Below are 6,522 nucleotides of genomic sequence, written 5' to 3'. Positions count from 1 at the left end.
AATCCAGTACAAGCTTACGAAAAAGGTGAATAGTAAAAAAGTACATGGCCACAACTGGCGTAAAATAGGACTAGACACCTATCCACCTATTCTATTATTGGACTGCCATCCAAACCGGTTGAAGATATCCTGATCTACTATCCTTCATCAGGTAGATCCAGTAGCGAAAAACCCCCTATTCTTCGCAGGAGTGAGTAACGACCATGCACGGATCAAAGATGTTGCCATGTGCAAAACCTGCAAAACATTTGTGTGATATTTCCTGTTAAAGACCATGTCATTCTCGCAATTCCATATAGCCCAAAGTAATGCACAAATCCCTATGTGAATCTGTCTCGCCGTACCAATGTCTACTCCATCTAGCCACGTCCCAAACAACGTGTGAATTCTAGTTGGAGGTATCGTATTAAAGGCTATATGAATTGAACTCCATAGTATTTTTGCTAACGGGCAATCGAGAAAGAGATGTTTAACTGTCTCAAACTGATCACAGAAGCTACATCTTTTGTTACTGGCCCAATTACGCTTTATCAAATTATCCTTAGTGGGAATCACTTTCTTGTGAACGAACCACATGAGGATTATGATTCTTAAAGGAACTTTGATCTTCCAAATATGAATCGATTTGGGAAATTGATCCAGAGTTGATGAGGTCCAAGTACATAGTTTTCACCAAAAATATGCCACTGTTAGATAGCTTCCAATGTATTCTATCGGCCTCGTTCGATAAGTTGACCTCCATCAACCTCCTGACTAGGTCAATCCAAGCTACCCAACGATCACCCCTCAAACTCCTTTGGAACCGAATGTTCGAAGAAACAGACTGTAAAACAGTAGCATCATAAGCCTCCTTACGCTGCACAATATTATATAGAACATGATATTGCGTGGCTAGTGACGTCTCCCCAGTCATGTGTCCTCCCAAAACCTCGTAGACTCCCCAGTCACAACGATAAACTTAGACCTATGAAAGAACGCTGCCGTCGTTCTCATTAGCCCTTTCCAAAAGGGTGAATCTTTAGGTTTCAAAGTTACCTGAGCCAAGGTTTTAGCATGTAAATACTTATTTCTCAGAATTTGTATCCACATGCCTTCAGACTCAATCGAAAATCTGTACATCTATTTGCTAAGTAGACATTTGTTTTTGACCTCCAAATTCTCGATCCCAAGACCACCTTGCTCTTTTGGTCTACAGACAATATCCCATCGAACAAGTCTGTATTTTCTTTTGATCTCATCACTTTGCCAACAAAACCGGGATCAATAGAAGTCCAACCTTTTTCGAACCCCAACCGGTATCTCATCATGAATGACGCTGTTTCATGATAGTTGAACACAGGTTTACAGGAACAGAATGCTATTCCTTCATGACCAGCTCACACAGGTTCAGAGTGGAAAAGTCTCAGGACCAAGTTCAGCAAGAACTAAAAGAAATTCATCACTTCCATTCAAAGAATAAAATCATGCAAAAAATGAAATTCATCTGTTACATTGAAAGAACAAACCCGTGTCACTCAGGTACAACATAGCAAATTAAAGGCCTCCGGCCCCAAATACAGAAATAAATATAACGAAATTCGTTGCTTACATCCCAAGAACGAAACCATGCCACACATTGTCAATACAGCGAAGAACTCGCGAGAAGTTCTGGAAGTAACAAATCGATAAGTTTTAGGGAAGCTGTCCAAAGAAAAACAGAACACTTCCTTCACCAGCTCACTATACATCTTCAGCATTGACAGCCTTCCTCACAGCTTAGTATTGTGATGCTTTGGCCCATCGGAGTAATTAAACTGCAGCATCAGTCCTTGGTTGCCACGTTTTTGTCCAGCATAACTGAATTGGGAAACAAACCGTAGTAGTTACAAGAAACATATAACATGTGGCCCTTCAGCATGGGTGTTGCTGCAATTTCAAATATTGTAGTCGTCACAATGGCCATCAGCAATTATCTGGTTATGCAAGCACACACGTAGAGAAAATAGGTTTAGATTGATGACTATATTATAAACTCTAAAAGGACAATTATAAGAATTGAAGCAACAGAAAATAAGTTTAGATTGATTATTTGTATGCCTGCAATCCGTGCATCCATGGACATCTTCTAAAGCACTTTTGGAATATGTAGAGGATATTTAAGCATTTCTGGTGCTTAACAGCATACACATAATGGCATACAAAGCTTGAAATATATGTATCAGATGAGGCAGGAAACTATGATGTGTGAATACTAATTATGGTTCAGTAAATCAAAGGAACAAAATGACATGTCCAACTAGTGTATATATGCAGTACTCGTACCTTGTGCCATCACCGCTCACATCTAACTGGTAGACAAAGTGTAGATGTCCAGGTCTTCGCCATGAAGCCGCTGGTGCTGGTTTTGAAGCCCAGGCACCCAGCGGGAAGATATCTCTTGCATATCCTCGCCCAGCCCCAGCTGCTGCAAACTTACCAACCCATCTACATGGGTTAAGTTTGGAGATCCTCTGCGAACCTTCACATTGCCGAATGTTAAGGAGCTCAGAGAGCAACGGGAGGTCCTCCACGGCCTTCAAGCTGTTTGTACCAACTAATCTGAGCTCCTTCAAGCTAGTGGCCTCCTTTCCAAGTTGTCGCGGGAGAGCCCTCAGCTTCGGGCAACCTTCGAGTCTCAACAGTACCAAACTAGCCAGGAGTGGAAACCTTGCAGATTGGGCATCCTCTTTTCCAATTTCAGCAGCTCCATCCTCTCCCCATGCACCAGCAGCAACTTCTTCCTCAAAAGAAGACCACACCTCCCAGTTGGGCATATCCCTGAAGATCAACCATTCAAGTTTAGGAAAAGCAAGCAACTCATTGCATACAGGATCACCCTGTAATCAGATCCAACCTTGGTAACAGCATGTGCTCCCTCAATCCTCAGATATTTCATGTTTGGTAGCTGCCAGATCGGTGGAAGATGCACACATGATCGTACATTTTCGAGTTTCAAGTATATTAATGAAGACAAATAGGTGGTACCAAACCAGGTGGGATACCGCTGACCAAAGAAACTAAAGATCCATAGGTCTTCCAGGTTAGGTGGAGGTATTAGCTGCTCAAAGACCTTCTCAGCATTGCTGACATCTTCTTCTGAATATGATCCCTCTCCACGTTCAGTCCACTCTAGTACTAGTTCTTTTAGATGTTTTTTGTCTGTCAGCACCGCACTTGTACTGCAATGAGTCGCTCTTTCCAATTTAACAAGTGAAAGATACCTCATCTGTGACAAAGAAGACAACTCTTCCAACTTCCACCCATCTTGTGCAACAGTATCATTACTTCCATCACTAATACGATAACCATCTACATAAGTGAGGAACTTTAGTTTCCCTATCCCTTTCGGAACCTCATTTATTTTGGTGCCATAAAGATCAAGACATCTTAAACTGCACAACAATGTCACTGCCAAAGGAAGATTGTGCAGGTCATTGCACCATCTCAAGCTTAGTACTTGAAGGTTCTTTAGGGAGCCAATGGATTCCAGAAGACAAGATATGCCAGTATGATCTAGATTAAGTAGACGTAGATGTATCAATTTTCCTATATAGTCTGGGATGCTTTGTACAAGTGAGTAATTCAGTACCAAAACACGAAGAAGCAGAAATCTCTTGAACAATGTATCCTCACTTCTCCATGGACCCTTAACAGTTAGGAAAGTCCTAACCTTAACCCCCACCGGATCCACTCTAGGTAACACCAACATATCCTTCTTAATTACAGCAGTAATACGTCTCAGTTTTGACATATTTCCTTCCCTTAATGTTTCAACATCTCCAATAAAACATTCTTCTCTTGATATGTTCAGTGCAAGCTGTCCTAAGAGGTCATGCATTTTGCAGTGAGACATGTCAAAATATGAGATATCTGGTTGGAGGAGATTCCGGTGGATTAGCTCGTGGTAGTACTCTTCTGCTATGTCTTCTAGTAGTTGACCTTGCTGCTCCTCGATGAAGCCTTAAGCAATCCATAACCTGGTAACATCTGCACGCAGCATGGATTAGCTCGTGGCCTTGCTGCTCCTTGATGAAGCCTTCAGCAATCCATAACCAGGTAACTTCATCACGCTCAATGATATAATCTTCAACATACAAAGCACAATAAAGGAAACACTGTTTCAGATGATGTGGCAACTCATCATAGCTTAGATACAGAGCTCCTTCTATTTCATCACAGAGCATGCTGGGAGAACCAGCATATTTGCCCAAATAATTTTTCCACTCATTCTCCGTTAGATCTCTGCTTGCCAAAGCACTAGCGGTAACCTTGATTGCAAGAGGGAGGTGACCACATTTATGAACAATCTCAATCCCCGTGCTTCTTAAATACTGCACTTCTTTTTCTTCCTCAATGTTCATGCTCTTCCAAAGTAGCTCCCATCCCACCTCTGCTGACATGAGATCAACACGGTGGGTATGTTGTACACCTATTCTCCTTGTAATTTGATCATCTCGTGTGGTTACCAATATTACTCCGGATGTTGTTTCATGTAATGCAGGCCTTAATAAATCCGTCCATACATTGGAGTGCCACACATCATCTAGAACCAGAAAGAAACTCTTTCCTTCAATTGTTTCTGCAAGCTTCCGCTGCAGCTCTGATACGGTTTCACCTTGCTCATTATGCACCCCAACATTACGAAGAACCTCTTTAAGAAGAATTACTTCATTGTAGTCTTGTGAAACACAAATCCATGCGTGCATCATGAAACTTCCTTTAATTTTCTGATCATTGTAAATTTTTTGAGCTAGTGTTGTCTTACCAACTCCTCCAGTTCCAACGATACCAATCTTGCAAGACTTGTATTCCTTGTGTGCAAGCACTAAGTCCACCAACTTTCTGCTAGCATGTATAATCTCCTTCCCCACAAGATTGGGCTCAACAAGGTTGGAACTTCTTATCAGTTTGGATGTTTGACCATTTGCAATAGGCTGTGTACTATTATTGAAAGTTAAAAATACTTTGTCATTTGCAATGCACTCAATCTTTTTATTGAGGCTTCTAATCCGAACAGCAACATCATGGCGTGGCACTATGTTGCAAAAACAAGAGGAAACTGAAAGGCCTTTGCATGCAAATGATTTGCCTGATGATGGTGAAGGGTGGTCATCAGGAAGTAGCTTGCTTCCTTTACATCTAGCCACATCCAGGATTTCATCAACATCATATATAACATCTCTCAGTTGACCAAGCCAATTGTTTACTGCTTGCTCTTTTGTCCTCCTTTTCTCAGCATCGTATATACAACACTGAATTAGTTCCACTCGTCGCAGCAGTTTTGTAAGCTCTTCTTCCACCCCTAGGATTAGTATGGCCTCATCCGTAATGACATCTTGCAACTTATTGACACTTGATTTAAGCAATGTTTCAAGTATGGCAGCCATGGATCAGACAAACTCAGCGCCAGAGGTCTACCAGAAACACTAGGCCAATAATGTGTACATTAAGTTCGGCCAATAAGTATTATATTCATGAATTAATTCGTTTCGCCTGAACTATTTTTCGATTATATTTATTGAGACTTAGTGGGGTCGTTATTGAATTATAAGTTCACGTTTTTATTTTTATTTTGCATCAGTGAACATGAATTGGGTTAGCCCACTAGTAGAAAATGGGTCTTTCGGCCGAAGCCGAAAAGACCATTAGCCCCGGTTCAAACTAAAACCGGGACCGGTTCAGTTTGTCAGGGCATTAGTTCTGGTTCGGTTCATCTCATTAGTCCGGGTTCGGAGGAAAACCGGGACTAAAGATTCAACGACTGCCACGTGGCGTGCCGCGGAGCATTAATCCCGGTTTTTGGTCAGAACCGGGACTAAATGGTAGGCTATTAGTCACGGTTAAAACCGGGACTAAAGAGATGCCTATATATACCCTCGCCCCTGCCCACCCTCTACTTTGTTTTTTGGCTGTGTGAGGTGTGCATGTCATGCTCTTGCCACCCTTCTATACATGCACATGAAGTGTTCGATGAAATGCCCGAGCCACACTACTTAAGCTTTCTCCTCTCCAAGTTCGACCTTCAAGCTCCATTTTCCACAATATTTGTCTAGGTTTGGCCGTGCACCAACTACACAAGTGTCCCGTGCCCGTCCTCATCCTTGTGATCACCCGCGCCGATCTCGTCGCGAGCACCACCGTGGTGAGCCTCTTGTTCTTGTCTTCTTTTTAAAGATTTTTTTTCTTACTTGTATGATTTAGATAGATACTTGAATAAATTCTACCTTTCATTATTTTTTTGTTATTATATAGTGCGATGGTTTTGGTATCCGCCTCCGTCGGCCCTCGTCCTGTCTATGATTCGGATGTGGTATATATTATCTTTTATAACTATTTATTTTATTTAGTGTTTATGACAATTATGACGACCAATGTGACATATATTTTTTTATCTAGGAGGTATGTGAACCGGAAATTCCAACCCACATAGAAATTCTGGCCGAGAAGTTAAATTTGGTTGAAAAAGAAAACAATTACTTGAAGAAAAAATTAAAAATAACTGAG

At 41.5% G+C, this 6,522-nt stretch overlaps 1 pseudogene; it reads right to left on the bottom strand.

Annotated features, from left to right (window-relative positions):
• Positions 1-2,300: 2,300 nt before the first annotated feature.
• On the bottom strand, positions 2,301-5,405 carry LOC123439339 (annotated as a pseudogene).
• Between the last annotated feature and the right edge of the window lie 1,117 nt (positions 5,406-6,522).

This window comes from Hordeum vulgare, chromosome 3H, assembly GCF_904849725.1.
Source record: "Hordeum vulgare subsp. vulgare chromosome 3H, MorexV3_pseudomolecules_assembly, whole genome shotgun sequence".
Taxonomy (NCBI): Eukaryota; Viridiplantae; Streptophyta; class Magnoliopsida; order Poales; family Poaceae; genus Hordeum; species Hordeum vulgare.
This window is presented reverse-complemented; position numbering and strand designations above follow the sequence as displayed.